Source organism: Miniopterus schreibersii (genome assembly GCF_964146895.1).
Source record: "Miniopterus schreibersii genome assembly, chromosome: 2".
Lineage (NCBI taxonomy): Eukaryota > Metazoa > Chordata > Mammalia > Chiroptera > Miniopteridae > Miniopterus > Miniopterus schreibersii.
In genome coordinates this window covers 87390990-87411027 of record NC_138102.1, presented here as the reverse complement: position 1 = coordinate 87411027, position 20038 = coordinate 87390990, and the positions used below count along the sequence as shown (strand labels likewise).

General features: G+C 39.8%; 1 protein-coding gene across 1 annotated transcript in view; it reads left to right on the top strand.

Moving 5' to 3' along the window:
• Window positions 1-20038, top strand: part of SOHLH2 (spermatogenesis and oogenesis specific basic helix-loop-helix 2) — a gene marked incomplete at its 5' end in the record, with an annotated part of 61156 nt that overhangs the window by 27732 nt on the left and 13386 nt on the right.

Below are 20038 nucleotides of genomic sequence, written 5' to 3'. Positions count from 1 at the left end.
ATATAAGCAGCTATTAAATATAGAACACTGTGTTTTAATACATGTTTTCATAGAGAGGAACACACAGGAAACACATAGGAAAGTTATCTAAGACAGAATGGGGGAGCAAGGAGAGTTTTCCTGAGAAGATTAAAGCTAAATTGAGCTTTAAACCAAAAGTTACTATTAATTTGGTTTAGAAATCAGGGAGAGACTTTTATGTGGGGGAATAGCAGTACAGAGGCTGGCACTATGAGAAAGTACAGTGAATTTGTGAAACTGCAAGTATTTTCATATAGTTGACTATAGGGGCACAAGTGAAAGAGCCAAGAGATTAGAGGTATAGGTAAGGGCTGGGTGTGCCATGTTAAGGAATTTGAAGTTAACCTGAGCTGCTGGAGAGGGACTAAAGGGTTTTAGCAAAGGAGTGGTCTGATAAGATTTGTACCTTAGGATGAACACTTTCCCATGACATTCGAGAGTGAATTGACTCTGGAGGCCAGAAGGGTCTGTAATAAGAAATGACAAAATTCTAACTATGGTGTTAGAAATAGGATAGCAAGGAATAAACCAACTTTAGATATATTAAGTTGGTAGAATCAATATGAGCATGGCTAAAGGAGGACTCAAATGTAACTTGCAAGTAGATGGTGGAACTAGGAAGCACAGTGGAATGGCAGTCTGGCTGTAGGGGGTGATTTTTGCTTTTGTTGAGTTTGAACACCTCCAGGTTTAAATGGGGCTAGCTGTCCAGTAAGGAGTTGGCCATTAGGTTCTAGAGAAAGGTCTAGGTTAGAAATACAGACTTAAAGCTCTCAGGATACAGCATCTATATAAAGTGTGAAAATAGCATTGATGTAACTTTGAAAAGCATGTAGTAAAGAGACAAGAAAACAAGAGAACCTTGGGGGAAATCTCAATATTTAAGGCACAGGCAGCCAAGAAGAGATCAGGGTAAGAAGAGTTACAAGTAAGATAAGAAGAAAAGCAAGAGGGAGCCGTATTGAGACCAGGGGAGGAGAGAGTTTTCTAAAGCAATGAGTGTTCAGGAGTCAAGTAAGGTAAGAACTGATAATTCACTATTTGTATTTGGCAAAACCTAAGCATTACTGATCTTGGCAAAAATAATTTTATTGGTGTTGTTGCCAGTAAAGGTGATGAGTTCTTTTGTGGTGTCATGGGAAAAGAATTTCAAACTCACATGTGTAGAAGTTTAAATGTGACAGCAAGATTTTATTGTGAGTAAAGGGGAATTAATACACCCTCAGGGATGTGGAGGGTGGGCAGGCACTGGTTCAGATAAAGAACAAAGAATCATTCAAACTATACAACCCAAATTTTTAATTTTTCTCAGGCTTCCTCCCAGGAAATTCTATTGGGGTTTTGCATCTTTTATCCAATCTGATTACCTGCCCAGTTATTACCAGGGTAGGCCCTGCCCCTCTACTTGGTCATCCTGACTCTCACTGTGCATGTCCAAAAGTTTAGTTACTTCATCTAGTTTCTATTGCTCATGTGCCCAGCAGAGGAATTCCCTCCCCTCCCTCTAGTGCTGGGCTTTTAGCACCCTGAGGAGGTTTTCCTGTCTGTTTCCAGTTTCCTGGAGTGTGTGAATGAGTGTTTTACCAGTACAATAGATGGAATGCTATCCTGCTACTGCTTCAGCTTTCCAGTTTATTAAGATTTAGTTCCCTTTTACTTTCTTCCTTATATCAATAACTAGCTTTCTTCCTTATGTCAGTAACTAGCTACCTGTGCTGACAGCATGGTTAGGGAAGAAGCGCCGTTGCAGAAAGATGGAGAATGAAAGGTGGGAGCATAGATGAAAGGAAAGAGAAAATAAAGGTAAATGGTATATAAAAGGAGATTTAGGGTAAAATGGAAAATTTTAAGAAGGCTTGAATATGTTTATATTCCAAAAGAAAATAGCTGGAAGAGAAACAGAGGTCTTGCAGATACTCACGTTCTAGTTATCTATGGCTATATAAAAAAAATGAAACCAGAATTTATTGGCTTAATACATAGTTTTATGGATTAGTTTGAGCAGGGCTCAGCTAGGCAATTCTCCTACCTACATGACATTACTGGGGTCACTTGTTAGAATTCAGCTGGTGGATGGTCTAGTCAGACGGTTCCAAGACATTATCAGGGCCATCAACTGAAGCTTCTTCAGCAGCCCAGGGTTCCTAGAGAGATTATTCCAAGAGACATGAAGAGGAAGCTGCCAGTCTCTTAAAGCCTGGGATCAGAAACTAAACCTGTGCCACTTCTACCTATGCAGTTGGTCAAGGCAGTCATGGAGCCTACCCAGATGTAAGGGAAGAGTACATAGATTCCACCTCTCAGGGGAAGGAATGTCAAAGCATTTTAACCCCCTACACTTGGTAAGGAGGTTGATTATGGATTTAGCATGTCTGAGGAGTCAGAAGGCTGTGGAACCAAGTGAAAGAAGCCTTTTCTACAGAAAATGTAGGGAAGCAGCTAAAACTAACTGTGGATAGAAATGAGTCTTTTGATTAGGGTTAAAAAGGGGGAGGAAGTTGAGCAAGTTCTGCCAAATGGCTTCCATTATCTGCTGAAGATTAATGGGAAGATGGTGGGGTTTTGAGCTTGATAAAATGGGCCCGAGGATGGGTTTAGTCTATTCCAAAAGGCCTTCACTCATATGTCCTATGCCTTGGCCAAGTAATTAAAGACTTAAGTCTGCTGGCCAGTGCTATCCTATAGAGTTTACTGATCTGCAGTGAAATGAATAAAGCATACAATGAGTATTTTTTAAGTTATATTTTTAAAATATTTTTTAAATTATGTTTTCCATACTTTATTTGGTATTAAAATTGTTGTGATTTTAGTATATGGTTACAACAAAATGATATTGAGAGATAGTACCTTTCGTTTATTATTTTTCATGTTCATATCTAATGTTGGCAATTCTTTATTGGTTCCCCCAACGTTCTGTGTTGTTTCTTTTTTAATTTTAATGGTTGATAAAAACTAAAATTGGAGAACCACTTATCTAGTAGACTATAAACTGATACTTTGGGAGATGTCCATTTCTGTGGCATTATTTAAAGGGCTAGACATTTTGGTTTCCCTAAAAGTAAAGCTCTGTTCTCCTTTAGGGTTTTGCTTAAGAGATACCAGAAAGTAAACAACCCATTCATAATTATGTTTTTGCCTTTTCCTCTTAACCCTTCTGATTATGCTTGTGAATCTTCAAATAGATGCTTCTAGTCTATTTCCCTTCCTTCTCCTCCTCCCAATCCACTGTTTACATATGGTTTTGTCATTTTTGTTTCATTTTGCTCTATTTTGTTTTTAAGTTACATAGGGTAACATGATGTTTGCTAATGTTAAGGAAGTAATGGTCTCAGCAGATGGCTTTGCATATTTGCATTTGAGAATTTCTTTTTAAAACATTTCTAACATCTTTGTTTTCCTTATCAGAACCACTTAAAAAAATTAGATGCCTAATTCTAATATTCTTGGTGAAATCTCTTTAATTTGTTTTAAGAACATAAATATGTATGTCTATCTTGGTAAGTTACATGCTTTTCAAAGTGGTGCCATCATTTTGTTTGTGTGGCCATGAGTCCTAATGATGGTGGTTTAATAATTTTTAGGAGAATCAAATCAGCAATTTGGAATATGAGGAAGCAAAAAACACCCAATCAGAAGAGCAAAAAGAAAAAAGAATTCAGAAATATCAACAAAGTGTACGGTGTCTCTGGGACAACTTCAAGTGGCCCAACATTCACATAATGGGAATACTAGAAGGAGAAGAAAGGGAAGAGAGCAAGAATTTGAAAATATTTGAAAAAATAATGACAGAAGACTTCCCCTACCTGGTGAAAAAAATAGACTTACAAATCTAGGAAGCACAGAGAGTCCCAAAGAAGAGGAACCCAAAGAGGCCCACACCAAGGCACATCATAATTAAAATGATGTGCCAAAGGATAAAGACAAAAAGAGAATCTTAAAAGCAACAAGAGAAAAGCAGTTAGTTACCTACAAGGGAGCACCCATACAACTGTTAGTTGATTTCTCAACAGAAACTTTGCGGGCCAGAAGGGAGTGGCAAGAAATATTCAAAGTGATGAAAAGCAAGAACCTACAACCAAGATTACCCAGCAAAGCTATCATTTAGAACTGAAGGTCAGATAAAGAGCTTCACAGATAAAAAGATAAAGGAGTTCACCACCACCAGACCAGCACTACATGAAGAAGCTAATGACAAAAGAATCTGACAAACAAAATAGACTCAGAGACACTGAAGCATGCAACAGACAGTTGTATCTCAGAGGGAAGAGAGAAGGGGGGTGGTGGGTGGTAAGAGATTAACCAAAGAAGTTATATGCATATATGCATAACCTATGGACACAGACAATAATGGGGTGAAGTCCTGGGGAAGTGGTGGGAGTGAGGTGGAGGGGGTCAATGTGGGAAAAAACAAATGGAATACCTGTAATACTTTCAATAATGAAGATAAATTAAATAAATAAAAAATAAAAATGCTGTACCCCCCTTTGTCTTGATATATTATCCTTTTTTAAAATATGTTTTTTATTGATTTCTGAGAGAGGAAGAGAGAGGGAGAGAGAGGTAGAAACATCAATGATGAGAGAGAGTCAGTGATTGGCTGCCTCCTGCACACCCTCTACTGGGAATAGAACACACAGCTGGGGCATGTGCCCTGACCGGAATTGAACTGTGACTTCTTGGTTCATAGGTTGTGGGGAGCCACTGTGGCCCCAGGCACAGTGCCTGGGTGAGCTGCATATGTGCTCCCCTGCTCCCAGGTAGATGTGGGTGAGCTGCTGTGGCCCCAGGCACAGATCAGCTGCCTGGGTGAGCTCCGTTCCTGGGGCCACAGCGGCTCCCCACATCTTCCCCCTATTTATTACTTTGAGACAAGGGTTTCTATTGCCTGCAGGTGCAGCATGTGGCGATCACGGCGAATTTCTTTAATCCCTTTTATACCCAATTTTAGGAAGAGGGGTAAACATAGCATTATTGTAAGGATTAAGAAAGCCAAGCAAGCCAGTCCTATAGCTAAATGTGTAACACTTCCCATGGATGGCACTATGCTAAGGATTTTGTTAATCATGTTCTCTGCTGTTATCCCTAAGTCTTCATCTAGCTGCGGAGCATTACGAATATGTAAGATCTCCTTGTGTAAACTCTGGATATCTAAGGACACATTGCTGTCATGCCAAACCCCTAGGAGATGGCGTTGGATTTTTCCCCAGGGGTGCTCGGTTTTGTTATATACCTTCTGGGTGACACAGATCCATTTTTATCTAGCATGACAGGTAAAGGAAGTTCTCATGTTTAATGCCTGCACCTCATCCCCTAGATAATTAACTATATCAAATAAGGCATTAATTCTGTCATTTAACTTGATATCAATGGCCTCCTGAGTTCCTAAGGCCGTGCTCACGCTTTTAGACAGTTGGTTGACTGCATGGGCAGTCTGTACCTCTTTTGTGAGGGCCATGGCAGCAGTGGCAGCCATGGCAATGAGGGAGGCTAGGGCGGCGATGCCCGCTATCAGGAGACCGAAGAGTTGGCGTGTCCGTGGTGCTAAAGCATGCTCTACTTCTCTCCACAGTTGGAGCCCCTCATCATGATATCACGGACCTGACACATTGACAGGCAACATCATAAAGGCGGGTTGTTGCACCACTAAGACCTGAGTACCCGAGGCCACCCCCATTACACAGTTGGCAAGAGTACAGCTGTTACAGGTCACATTATACCCCCAATCACTTTTGGTAATTTTTACAGTCCTGAGGACAAGCCCCCAAGGGTGTGGCACGCAGGCCTGAGCCTATTGATACCGCTCAGTTGAGAGTCTGCCAACCTGGATGTGGTCTCGTTCGTCATTTGTTATGGACATATTAGGTCCCATGGCTGCAGCCAACCTCCACAGCTGTGTTTGTGGCCTTCCTCTGGGGATTGTCCAAAGGCCCTCAACAGTCCACCGATGAGTGGATCCAAGCTCAGTAAGGTTGGCCTTGTAGGGGCTCCAGTCCTGCAAGATCTCATTGACCCCGGGTATGCTCCACACTGTGGCCTTATCCTTCCTGCAGGTAGCCCATACAGGCCCCCTGGTATGGTTCTTAGTGTCTGGCTCACACAGAGGGACATCAGGGGCTTCCCCACTGTCCTGTTTTGGAGCCCCATTGTTTTGTAGTCCCATGAGGGTTACTCTCCACCGGATGTAATTTCCTGCTCTTATTCTGTAGGTGGAGTTATTAATAGTCACATCAAGGTACCACTGAGGCATCCATGTCTGGTGCGTGGTTGTGTCAAGAGTGACACACCCTGTGGCCTCAGTGATGGCAGAGAGACAAATGGGCAACCCTCCAGTAGTCCCTGCAAAGCTGAAATTGGACTGACGGAAGGCAGCTATGTGGCCACTGCTGAACCCCCCAAGCCCCTATGTGTAGTTGGTATAAACAGGGCTCTGCAGCGTGGAGCATTGGGGGATCAGGCACATAAGCCCAATATACTTTGGCCCATGCCACAGGAGCTTGGCTCATCAAGAGCGCTAACATGGCCAAGAAGATGGTTGTGGCAGGAAGCGTCCCTCCTTGCCCGCGAACCATGTCCTTATAAGATGGTTTTTCACCCCATCCTACCCCCATTCATTGAAACTGAGCATTGCAGTGACATTTTAACCTTCACACTTTGAATTTGATCTCCTATAAGTAACACAGCTTCTTCTAAGGCATTCAACTTATCCTCTAATTTCTTATCAATTCTTTCTTGAGCTCCCAAAGCATTAGATACATTTTTTGCTAACCCATTAACAAGACTCGCTGTATGTATTTCTTGAGTAAGAGCAATAACAGCAATAACAGCAGTAGCAATAATAGAAACTAAAGCAGCAATACCGGCTATCAACAGTCCCAAGAATCTTTTAGGTCTCCCCAACAGTTCATTTAACTCTTGCAATACTTCACGTCCTTCATTAGTATACCAGCGTCCTTGCATCTTAACCAGAAACATTACAAACGGAGGTTGGTGCAATACCAACAAATCTAAGTCTGCATCTAGCTGCATCCCGTCGGTTAGTCGCCTGGTTCCCCGTGAACTGCACCAGCCTCTCTGGGAGCCACCACGCTGCCTCAGCATCCTGTGGGAAAACACAAACATGCCCTCACCCCCAAATGAGTACTGGGTCTGGACCATGCCAGTGCCCCATGAGTAGATCTTTCCACCACACAAGGGCATAGGTAGACCAAGACTTGGCCTGCCAAAAGCGCTGTCACCTTAAATTACATATTGTTGAATTAAACTATTGGCATTAATATATGTATTTTAATATGCTATTTACAATCATCTACAATAGCAGACCTTGGTGTGAGTGCAGCCCAGAACTCAGCATCTTTCATGCACCCTACTCTTCGGCAAAACTTTGCACATTAAGCAGTCTCCTTTCCAGGGAAAGTCAACTCAGAAGTAGGAAATAAATCACAATAAACAAGGGGTCATTACTGGGGAGGAGAGGTGAAAAAGTCCATTTCTCATCTTGCTGTTCAGCCCTTGCTTACCTGGGTGAACCAGCTGCCTAGAAACTGGTAAGATTAAGATCTGCACATGCTGTTCTACTACAATGTCCTTAATTGTCACAAGCTATGCCATATATTTCCAGTCACCCTCTCCTCTTCACCACTTTACTGCTCTAAAAAGACAGTTTTATTCTGATGTTCCCTGCGGTGTTTTCTTAGGATGCCTCCTTGTAGACAGCTATGCAATTTTTGCATCCATTCTTGTAACCCTTGAATTTGCTGCTCTAAATGTCCTAGCCATCCTCCAGACCCTTCCTCCTTGGGCTTTTCCTCCATTACCATGAGCCATTCATCCTCCTCGCGGTATCGAGCCGCAGGGTCCTCTAAGTCTGCCTTGTCCCACGGATGGAGCTCATCGCCATCCTCACAACCCCCATTAACTTGTGCTAAAGCCTCTAAAGCCTGGGGATAAGGATTCTCAGGCGGAGGCTTCTCTCTATTCTTTGGAGCCGCAGCCCTGGGACTGCCATCCTCTGTGGCTCTCTCCCACCGCTTGCCTTCTGGGTTAAGATCTAGACAGTCCCTAATCAGGGTCCAGAGGTAAAATGTTTCTACCGGCACCTCCAAGGGCCCATGGAGCGAATAGTGCGTCTGCAGCTGTTTTCCAACTCGCTGCCATGTTTCCATGTTAACTGTGCCTTCTTTGGGGAACCAGGGGCAGATCTCCTCTACAAAGCTCAGAAACTTAAATATTTGTGCACTAGTGACCTTAATTCCCCTGGCTTTAAGCATACTTTTCAACACCTGAACAAACATTTCTTTACTATTTCCCTGTCCCATGATTTATTACTCCCGACTGTAAATCGTCACGCACCAACCTCTTACTTTTGTTCTCTGACGCGTCCCTTCCGCGACGTCCTTCACTGGTTCCTCACTCTCAGGTCCCTGTTCAGGCGCCATCTGCAAAAAGATGGGATGGGGAGGGCTGCAACATCATTTTTGTGTCTGTCTTTTCTCCATCCTCACCCCTTCCTCAGGACTGTTCGACTCTGCTGGCGGACTCCAGCAATAGGTCAAGGCTCAACCACTCTGGATGGGCTCCTTTTTTTTTAATCCTCATCTGAGGATGTTTTTTTCATTGGTTATAGAGAGGAAAGGAGAGGGGGAGGGGGAGAAGGAGAGGGAGAGGGAGACATGGTGTGAGAGAGAAACATCAATCAGTTGCCTCCCATATGTGGCCTGACCAGGGATTGAACCTACAACTCTTCTGTGCACAGGACAAGGCTCTAACTACTGTGGTACACTGTCCAGGGCTACTCTTTTTTAAAAAAATTATTAAATTAGATTTGCTAATAGTTTGTGAAGAGTTTTTGTATCTGTGTTAATGAGGATATTGGTCTGTAGTTTTCCTATGATATCGTCATTGGATCTTGGTGTCAAGGAAATGCAGACTTCATAAAATGAAATAAAAAGTCTTTTTTTCTCTTCTGTTTTCTAAAAGAGCTTGAGTAGGATTGATATATTGAATAGAATTCAGTAGTGAAGTCATTTAGGCTTGGAAGGCTTTAATTACATTCTCCATTTCTTTAATGATTCTAAGACTAGGTTTCTTATGTTTTACCTGTATCCATTTGATTTCATTTATGTCTTTCAAGAAATTTGTTCATTTAATCTGTTGTCAAATTTACTGAAACACTTTTTGTTCACAATACTTTCTTATCATTTTAATGTTTGTCAGTTTTCTGATGATATTCCCTCTTTAATCCCTGCTATTGAAAATATATGTTTTCTTTCTTTTTACTTGATCAGTCTAGCAAGGTGTTTATCAGTTCTATTGATTTTTTTCAATAAACCAGATTTCTATTTATTGATTTTCTATATTATTTGCCCATTTTGTATTTCATTGATTTTTGTTTTTTACCATTTCCTTTTTTCTATACTTTGGTCCTTTAAAATATCTTCTTAGGTAGAAACTTAGATTATTGATTTTAACCTTTACTTCTTTTCAAATATAAGCATTTGAAACTATATATTTACCTTTAGAAGTACTTTAGCTGCAGCTCTTAAATTTTGATATATTTTCATTACCATTCAGTTCAGAATATTTTTCTCATATCTCTTGTGATTTTTTTCTTTGACCAATGATTATAAGAATGTAACTTAATTTCTAAATGTTTGGAGATTCCCCAGGTGTTGGCTTATAATTTAATTACAGTTATCATCTGAGAAAATACTCTGTGAGGTTTCTATTTTTTAATATTTTCTAAGACTTGTTTTATGGTACAGAATATGATCTTCCTTGATGAATATTCCATTGTTTGGGGGTATAGTGTTCTATAAAAATATATATTCTGTATCCTTATTGATTTTTTTTGAGGATTAAAATCTTCAGTGATGACTATAAATTGGTCTGTTTTTCACTTTATTCTGGTAGTTTTTGCTTCGTGTATTTTGACACACTGCTGTGAGGTGACTGCCTTCCTTTGAATTGACCATTTATCATTAGGAAACAATAAATGGTAATTTATCTATGCAAATACTTGTCTTAAAGTCTACTTTGATATTAATATATCTTTCATGTGATTAATGTTTGCGTGATTTTCTAATAACCTATATATGCATTTATATTTGAGAGTGTCTTTTGTAACTAGCATGTAGTTTAACCTTTTTTTCTTTTTCCTTTGCTTATTCTGACAATTTCTTCTGTTTGATTGGAGTGTTTAGTCTATTTACATATAATTACTGTTAAGTTTGATTTTCAGTCCATGATGTTTCTATTTGTTTTTATTTAGTCTAATTTCTTTTTTATTTCTTTTTGCCTGCCTTCTTTTGGATTAAACAATCAAGTATGTTGCAGCATTTTTTCACATCTTCTCTATTGGCTTTTTAGCTAAAACTTTTTTTTTTAGTGGTTGTTCTAGAGTTATAGTATGCACCCTTAACTTATTGTAGTTTACTTTGAATTGACATTATGACACTAAATGTACAACATTATATTTCCACTTACTCTGTCCTATTTTTTGTTATTGCAATACATTTATTTTTACCTGTGTTATCAATCTCATATTGTCGTTTTGGTTTTAAATTATATTTCCATCAGGTATTGTTTTCCAACAGCAAATAGTAAAATAAAGACATTTTTAGATAAAAGGCTACTTAGAGATTTTGACACTAGCAGACCTACAAGGTAAGAAACCTAAAATAAATTCTTTAGGCTAAAGGGAAATGGTCCATGAAGGATTGAATAACATCAGAAATGATAAATATGTGAGTAACTATTAGAAAAGAAACATTTTTCCTTTTTACTTAAAACACTTCAGATTGTTTTTATTAAATTGTATTAGTATACAATATTATATTAGTTTCATGTGTATAATATACTGATTTGATATTTATATACACTAAGTCTAGTTAGTAAACATCTGTCACCATACAAATTCATCACAATATTATTGACTATATTCTCCTTCATCTTTTCATCTATCCCCTACTCCACACCCCTCTGGCAATCATCAGTTTGATCACTCTTTCAATGAGTCTGTTTTTTGTTTTGTTTGTTCATTTGTTTTGTTTTATTAGATTCTACATATAAGTGAAACCATTTGTTTTTCTCTGTCTGATTTATTTCACTGAGCATCATACCCTTAGGTCCATCCATATTGTCACAAATGACAACATTTAATTAGTTTTTATGGCTAATATTCCATTGTATATGTGCACCATATCTTCTTTATCCATTCATCTATCAATGGACATCTAAGTTGATTCCATATTTTGGCTCTTGTAAATAGTGCTGAAAGAACATGGGATCCATACATCTTTTATTTATTTTATTATTGTTTAAAATATTACAGATGTCCCTTTTTCTCCCCAATGACCCGTTCCACCTCGTTCCTTCCCCCTCCCCAGTCCCTCTTCCCACCATTGTCCATGTCCTTGGGTTGTGTATATATGCACATAAATTCTTTGGTTACTCTCTCCCCCCACACCCACCCGCCCTCCTCCATCCCTCTGACATTCATCAGTCTCATCTATGCTTCCATGTCACTGAATCTATTCTGTTCATCAGTTTATTAAGTTCTTTAGATTCCAAGTATAAGCGAGATCATGTGATATTTGTCTTTCACTGCCTGACTTATTTCACTTATCATAATATTCTCCAGGTCCATCCATACTGTCCCAAAGGATACCAGATTCCTCTTCTTTACAGCTGCATAGTATTCCATGGTGTAAATGTCCCACAGCTTTTTTATCCACTCATCTACTGATGGGCACTTGGGCTGTTTCCACATCTTAGCTATTGTAAACTGTGCTGCTATGAACATCAGGGTACATATATCCTTTCTGATGAATGTTTCAGGATTCTTAGGATACATTCCTAGGAGTGGAATCACTGGGTCAAAAAGCAGCTCCATTTTTAATTTTTTGAGGAACCTCCATACTGTTTTCCATAGTGGTTGCACCTCTCTGCATTCCCACCAGCAGTGTACTAGGGTTCCCCTTTCTCCACACCCTCGCCAGCATATGTTGTTTGTTGATTTGTCGATGGCAGCCATTCTTACAGGTGTAAAGTGATACCTCATTGTGGTTTTAATTTGCATCTCTCTGATGATTAGCGATGTTGAGCATTTTCTCCTGTGTCTCTTCGCCATCCGTATGTCCTCTTTGGAGAAGTGTCTATTTTAGTCCTTTGCCCATTTCTTAATTGGGTTGTTTGTCTTCCTCTTGCTGAGTGCTATGAGTTCTTTGTATACTTTGGAAATTAGCCCCTTATCAGATTCATCCTTGGAAAATATGTTTTCCCAGACCATGGGGTTCCTTTGTATTTTGAGGCTGTTTTCTTTTGCTGTGCAGAAGCTTTTTAATTTGATGTAGTCCCATATGTTTATTTTTTCCTTTGTTTCTCTAGCCCTAGGGGATGTATCAGTGAAAAGTCCACTCCGTGGGATGTCTGTGACTTTACTGCCTATGTTTTCTTCCAGGATTTTTATGGTTTCGTGGCTTACATTAAAGTCTTTTATCCATTTTGAGTTTATTTTTGTGTATGGTGAAAGTTGGTGGTCTAGTTTCATTCTTTTGCATGTATCTGTCCAATTTTCCCAGCACCACTTATTGAAGAGACTGTCCTTACTCCATTGGATGCTCTTGCCTCCTTTGTCAAATATTAACTGACCATAATGGCATGGGTCTATTTCTGGGGTCTCTGTTCTGTTCCATTGATCTATATGCCTGTTGTTGTACCAGTACCAGGCCATTTTGATTACAGTGGCTTTGTAGTATAGTTTGAAGTCTGGTAATGTGATCCCTCCCACTCCGTTCTTTTTTCTCAAGATGGCTGCAGCTATTTGGGTCTTTTTTGGTTCCATATAAATTTTCGAAATGTTTGTTCTAGGTCTGTGAATTATGCTGTTGGTATTTTCATAGGAATTGCATTAAATTTATAAATTGCTTTGGGTAGTATAGACATTTTAATGATATTAATTCTTTCAATCCACGAGCATGGTATCTTCTTCCACTTGTTTAAATCTTCCTCTATTTCTTTTTTCAGTGTCACGTAGTTTTCTGAGTACAGGTCTTTTACATCCTTGGTTAAGTTGATTCCTAGGTATCTTATTTTTTAAGTTGCAATGGTAAATGGTATTGCTTTTTTAGTTTCTCTCTCTGAAAGTTCATTGTTGGTGTATAAAAATGCCATTGATTTCCGGATGTTGATTTTGTATCCAGCTACCCTGCCGAATTTGTTTCTCAAATCTAGTAGTACTTTGATGGAGTCTTTAGGGTTTTCGATGTACAGTATCATGTCATCTGCAAATAATGACAGTTTTACTTCCTCCTTTCCAATGTGGATACCTTCTATGTTTTCCTCCTGTCTGATGGCTATGGCGAGGACTTCCAGTACTATGTTGAATAAGAGTGGTGAAAGTGGACATCCCTGTCTTGTTCCTGTTTTTAATGGAAATGGTTTTAGTTTTTGCCCATTGAGTATGATCTTGGCTATAGGTTTGTTGTATATGGCCTTTATTATGTTGAGGTATGATCCCTCTACTCCCACTTTGCTGAGAGTTTCTATCAGAAATGGGTGCTGGATTTTGTCGAATGCTTTTTCTGTGTCTATTGATATGATCATATGTTTTTTGTCCTTCATTTTGTTTATGTGATGTATCACATTTATTGATTTGCAGATGTTGTACCAGCCTTGCATCCCCGGAATAAATCCCACTTGGTCATGATGTATGATCTTTTTAATGTATTGCTGGATCTGGTTGGCTAGTATTTTAGTGAGGATTTTAGCATCTATGTTCATCAGGGATATTGGCCTGTAATTTTCTTTCTTTGTAGTATCTTTATCTGGTTTGGGGATTAGGGTGATGCTGGCCTCATAAAAAGTATTGGGTAGATTCCCCTCATCTTGAATTTTCTGGAAAATTTGAATAGAATAGGTGTTAATTCTTCTTTGAATGTTTGGTAAAACTCTCCTGTAAATCCATCTGATCCAGGACTTTTGTTTGCTGGGAGATTTTGATTACTGCTTCAATTTCATTAGTTGTTATCGGCCTACTCAGGTTTTCTGCCTCTTCTTGATTCAGCTTTGGAAGGTTGTATGCTTCTAGGAATTTGTCTATTTCCCCTATGTTGTCCAATTTGTTGGCATACAGTTGCTCATAATATTTTCTTACAATCCTTTGTATTTCTGTTGGGTCAGTTGTTATATCGCCTATTTCATTTCTGACTTTATTTATTTGGGTCCTCTCTCTTTGTTTCTTAGTGAGTCTGGCTAAAGGTGCATCAATCTTATTTACCTCTTCAAAGAACCAGCTCTTGGTTTCATTGATTTTTTGTATTGTTTTTTTAGTCTCTATGTCATTAATCTCTGCTCTGATTTTTATTATTTCCTTCCTTCTACTTCCTTGGGGCTTTTCTTGCTGTTCTCGTTCTAGTTCTTTCAGTTGTTGTGTTAGATGGTTCATTAGATCTTTTTCTTGTTTCTTGAGATAGGCCTGTTATGATATGAACTTTTCTCAAGACTGCTTTCACCATGTCCCATAGGTTTTGGGTTGTTGTCTGTTCATTTTCGTTACTTTCCATGAAGTGTTTGATTTCTTCCTTGATCTCATTGGTAACCCATTCATTGTTTAATAACATGCTATTTAGTCTCCATGTGTTTGAATATTTTTGAGTTTTTTTTATAGTGATTGATTTCTAGTTTCATGGCATTGTGATGAGAGAAGATTCTTGATATGATTTCAGTCTTCTTATATTTGTAGAGACTTGCCTTCTGCCCTCACATGTGGTCTGTTTTTGATAATGTTCCATGTGCACTTGAGAAGAATGTGTATTCTGCTGCTTTGGGGTGAAATGTTCTGTAAATGTCAATTAAATCCATTAGGTCTAGTGATTCATTTAAGGTCTGCATTTCCCTGTTGATTTTTTGTCTTGATGATCTATCCAATGCTGACAGTGGGGTGTTAAACTCCCCCACTATGATTGTGTTGCTGTCAATCTCCCCTTTGAAGTCCCCCAAGAGATTTTTTTATATATTTTGGTGCTCCTATATTGGGTGCATAAATGTTCATAAGGGTTATTTCCTCCTATTGGATTGAACCCTTTTAATAATATGTAGTGACCATCTTTGTCTCTCATTATGGTCTTTATTTTGAAGTCTGTTTTGTGAGAAATAAGAATTGCTACTCCAGCTTTCTTTTCCTTTCCATTTGCATGGAATATTTTACTCCATCCCTTCACTTTTAGCCTGTGTGAGTCTTTTGCTCTCAGGTGGGTCTCTTGTAGACAGCATATATTTGGGTCCTGTTTTCTTATCCATTCAGCTACCCTATGTCTTTTGATTGGCCCATTTATTTCATTTACATTTAATGTTACTATTGATATCAATTTATTTAATGCCATTTTCCCCCTTTATGTTGATGTACCTTTCTCTCACTATTCCTTCTTTTTCTTAAAGCAGTCCTTTTAGCATTTCTTGCAATGCTGTTTTGGTGGTACTGTACTCTTTTAGCCTTTTTTTGTCTGGGAAACTTTTTATTTCACCTTCAAATTTAAATGATAGCCTTGCTGGATAAAGCAATCTTGGTTGCATGTTCTTGCTTTTCATTACTTGCAGAACTTCATGCCACTCCCTTCTGGCCTGAAGAGTCTCTGTTGAGAAATCCACTGTCAGCCTTATGGGGGTTCCCTTGTAGGTCAGTGCTTGTCTCTCTCTGCAGTCCTTAATATTTTCTCTTTGTCCTCGACATTTGCCATTTTAATTATGATGTGTCTTGGAGTGGGTCTTTTTGGGTCCCTCTTGTTTGCAATCCTCTGTGCTTCCTGAACTTGTGTGGCTTTCTCCCTTGACAGCGTAGGGAAGTTTTCTATAATTACTTCTTCCACCAAGTTCTCTATCCCTTGCTCTCTTTTCTCCCCCTCTGGCACTCCTATAATGCGAATGTTGTTTTGCTCCATGTTGTCCCAAAGTTCCCTTAGACTGTCCTTGTGCTTTTTAAGTGTTTTTTCTTTTTGCTGCTCTGATGTGTGATTTTCTCTACTTTGTCTTCTAAATCACTTATTCTGTCCTCTGCTTCATTGAGCCTGCTTTTAATTCCTTCCAGTGCATTCTTGATATCACATACAGCATTCTTTATCTCTGTCTGAGTTGTATATATGGTATGTATCTCTTTATTCATGTTTTCACTAAGGTTCTTGATCTTATCAACTATAGCCTTCTTAAGTTCCTTGAACATCTTCATCATCCATACTCTAAACTCCATTTCTGATAACTTGCCCAACTCCATCTCATCAACGTCTTTTTCTGGCGATGTTTCCTTTTCTTTAATTTGGGGGTTGTTTCTTTGTCTCCCCATTTTGGTAGGTCTTAGTGCTTATATCTATATATTAGATATATTTGCTCTGTCCCAGTCTTGTGGAATGGGATTTTGTCTTGTGGGTCCAGTGGAGCCCAGAGGTGTATATTGCTGTTAACACATTGTATGCGGGAAACGTATTTATAGGTTTTACGTTGACTGGTAGTAGAGCGCACGATAAAGACTACCCGCAAATAATGTGTTAATACTGGTGAAATTTTAGAAAATAATAATAAACTAAAATGTAAAAAATAGAGAAGCTACTGGGAGATAATAGAAGCAGAAAAATGATTCTGAAAGAAGGGCCAGCACAAAATTAAGGGAGAGAATAGGAATAGGATAATAGTTTTAAATGAGAAAACAAAAATACAATAAAGAGAATAAGAGAAACTAACAATCAGACAGGAAGACAGAAGGGGGCAAAATGAAAGAATGAAAGAAAATTAGAAAAAGAAAGAAGAAAAAGAAGAAAAAAGTTATGCCAATGTATTGAGAGGGGAGAAAGAGATAAAGCCCGGCAGGCAGGAAGTCTCGTAGAGATTTGGGGGAAAGTATAGAGGAAAGCAGTAAAGTTGGTTATAATGATAAAGTCCCAGTTGTTAAGCAGGGATATCAAGAAAGTCTTGATAGTAGAAGCAAGGATAAAACAAAACAAAGCAAATAACCAAAACAAAACCAAAAACAAGCTAAGCAAGACAAAATTATTTTATTAAAAAAAAAAAATTAGTTCAAAAATGTTTTTAAAAAAAATTTTAAAAAAAGAAAAAGATTTTTATAAAATTTAAAAACGAAGAAAAAACAAATTTTCTCCACTTTTTCTTCTTCCTAGGGAAAAAAGAGAAAAAATAAACAAATCCACAAGCAAAAAACAAACAAAAAACCCCCCAAAACCAAAAAAACCAAAACCAAACAAACAAAAAAACAGCAAAGAAAAAGGTAGTCGATCAGGTGCGTTCCTTCTGGGCAACTTATGTTGTCTGAAAGTCACTATTTTTTGTGATTTCAGTTCTCCTGGGAGGTACTTGTGTATCACCCAATGTGAGGAGCCGTCTAGGTTTGGCTCTGGTGTCCTTAGGTAGATGGTTGATCTGAGACTCTCTGTGGGCCACCTCCTCTTGTCAGCTATTTTGCAACCTTGTAGTTGCCTGGTCTTGCTCCAGAGTCTTCTGTAGAGTCTTTAGGGTGCCGGGTGGCTAGTGTAGCCCAGGATATCACTCCCCTTAGAGGTGTCACTGTCAGGCACTCACTCTGTGGGAGTTAGTCTCTGCTCCACTGCCAGCTCCTCAGTTCCTACCCTGTCCTTTGATTCTAGCTCCCCAGGCTCTGTCCTGTTGCAGCTTCAGATTGATTTCAGCCTGTTTCCTTTTCTGTATGGGCCGTTTCAGCAGCCTGGGCCCAGTGGGTTCGATTAAGAACACATTCTGGTGGGCCCTTTGCCTGTCCAGCCCCCAGCAGGGGTTTTCAGTGTTTTCTCCAGTTCCCAAACAACAGTTTCCGAGAGTCTTATTTTTGCAGAGTCCACCTGTGAGCTGCTCTCCCTTCCCCCTCAGGACTGTGACCTGTGGGTGTGTCTGGGGCTTCAGTGAGTGGGACCCTCCCCTTTCCTGTTGGGGGTGGTGCTCCCGGCTGCAGGAGAGGCCGGTGGGCTCTGCCCCTCCCGGCTCAGCTCTGGTTGGCTGGCTGCACCAGGCCCGTCCCTCAGACTGTCCACTGCACAAACCCCAATGGCAGCCTCCACTGGTCTGTCCTTGCAGCACATGCCAGGAAGGTGGGAACCAGTTCCACAATCAAATTCTCAAATGCACAAAGCAACACAGAGGCAGAGAGTTCTCCCTGCAAGGTCCCGCCACCCCTGCTCCAAGGCACCCAGCGGGATGGGACCCAAAGTCAGCTCCACGCAGCTCTCCACACCGCTGGTCTCAGCAAAGCTGGAGTGGCTTAACACTCCACCACGGGGCCCCACAAGGCCGGTCACAGATCCCACCCTCCCAGCACCGGAAGCTCAGGGCGGGAGGGCTCCTCTCCTCCCCCACGCCACGCAGATTCAGTGCTTTCTGGGGCTCAACACAGTGCCCCACAGGGAGGCAGAGGGTCCCCGTGTGTGGGTGCTCAGCGCAGTCCTCTGGTCCCTCACTACTTGGGTGCCACAGGCCTTGGGACAGCCTTCCCTATGGTTGGCACCCTGAGCACCAGACGCTGGTCACAGCTTCCCCTAGAGGCTTTGTTTCCTAGGAAGGCGCTGTCTCCTCCTGGACTCACCGCTCCCCTGGGCCCCTCTGCCCTGTGCGCGGGACGCTCCTTCCCCTCTCTGCTCCGGGTGTGGGATCCCCATCTTTGGGTGCCATCCTCAGGGCTTTGCAGCCTCCAAGCCTTCAGGCTCAGAGCCCAGCACAGACTTCAGGGGGACTCCCCCTTCCAAGGGCCCCCTCTCTTACTAGACTCCGTGATGGTTCCTCAGTGCTCCCCACTCACACTTCGTCCACTCAGGTATTTTTCTCTGTTTTTTTCAAGCTGGTTATGTAGGATTTTAGGAAGAAATCAAGTCCGTGGCTGGAGAGGGGGCAATGCTGCTTCTCACAGGGCCACCATCTTCCTCTCTCCATATATCTTTTTAAATTAGTGTTTTCGTTTTCTTCAGATAAATACCCAGAAGTGAAATTGCTGCATGTATGATAGATCTATTTTTAGTTTTCTGAGGCATCTCCGTACTATTTTTTATAGTGGTTGTACCAGTTTGTAACAGTGCACAATGGTTTCTCCATATTCTTGCCAGCATGTTTTTTGTTGACTTATAGATCATAACCATGATGACTGCTATCAGGTGGGTTTGATTTGCATTTATCTAATGATTACTGATGTTGAGCATCTTTTCATGTGTCTGTTGTCCATCTGTATGTCTCCTCATGTGCTCTGCCAATTTATTGGTCAAATTGTTAATTTTTTTGTTATTGAATTTTATGAGCTCCTCATATATTTTGGATATCAACGCCTATTTAATATGTCATTTGCCAATATTTTCTTTAATTCAGTAGGTTGTCTTTTTGTTTTGTTTCTTTTGCTGTGCTGAAGCTTTTTAGTTTGGTAAAGTCCATTTGTTTATTTTTGCTTTCATTTCCCTTGCTCTGAGGGATATATCCAAAAAGATATTCTCAATACCGACACCAAATAGTTTACTACCTACATTTTCTTCTATTAGTTTCATGGTTTTAGGTCTTACATTTAAGTCTTTAATCCATAAAATGCTTCACATTATTATAAGTAAAGATTATAGCATTTTTTTGTGGGCTTTGTGACACATATGAGAACTATACCATGAAGGATGAGTGGGATAAATGTACTTACATGACAGCAGCATTTATGTATTTTATATGATGTTGTAAAATATTAACTTTAAATGGACCGTGAAAAATTACAGATATATATAGTAATCCCTAGAGCAACCCTACAGAAATTTGCAAAAGGTATAGCTATGAGGTCAGTAGACAAATTAAAATTGGATTTTAAAAATTATTCAAAAGGATGTCAGGAAAGGATGTACAGAAGAACATAAAAGCCAAAAGGGACTACAGGAAAAAAAATAGGTAAAATGGTATACCTCATTTAATTATACTTAACTAACAGGCAGAGATTATTAGAATGGATAAAAACAAACAAGTAAGATCAATCTATCTGCTCTCTTTAAGA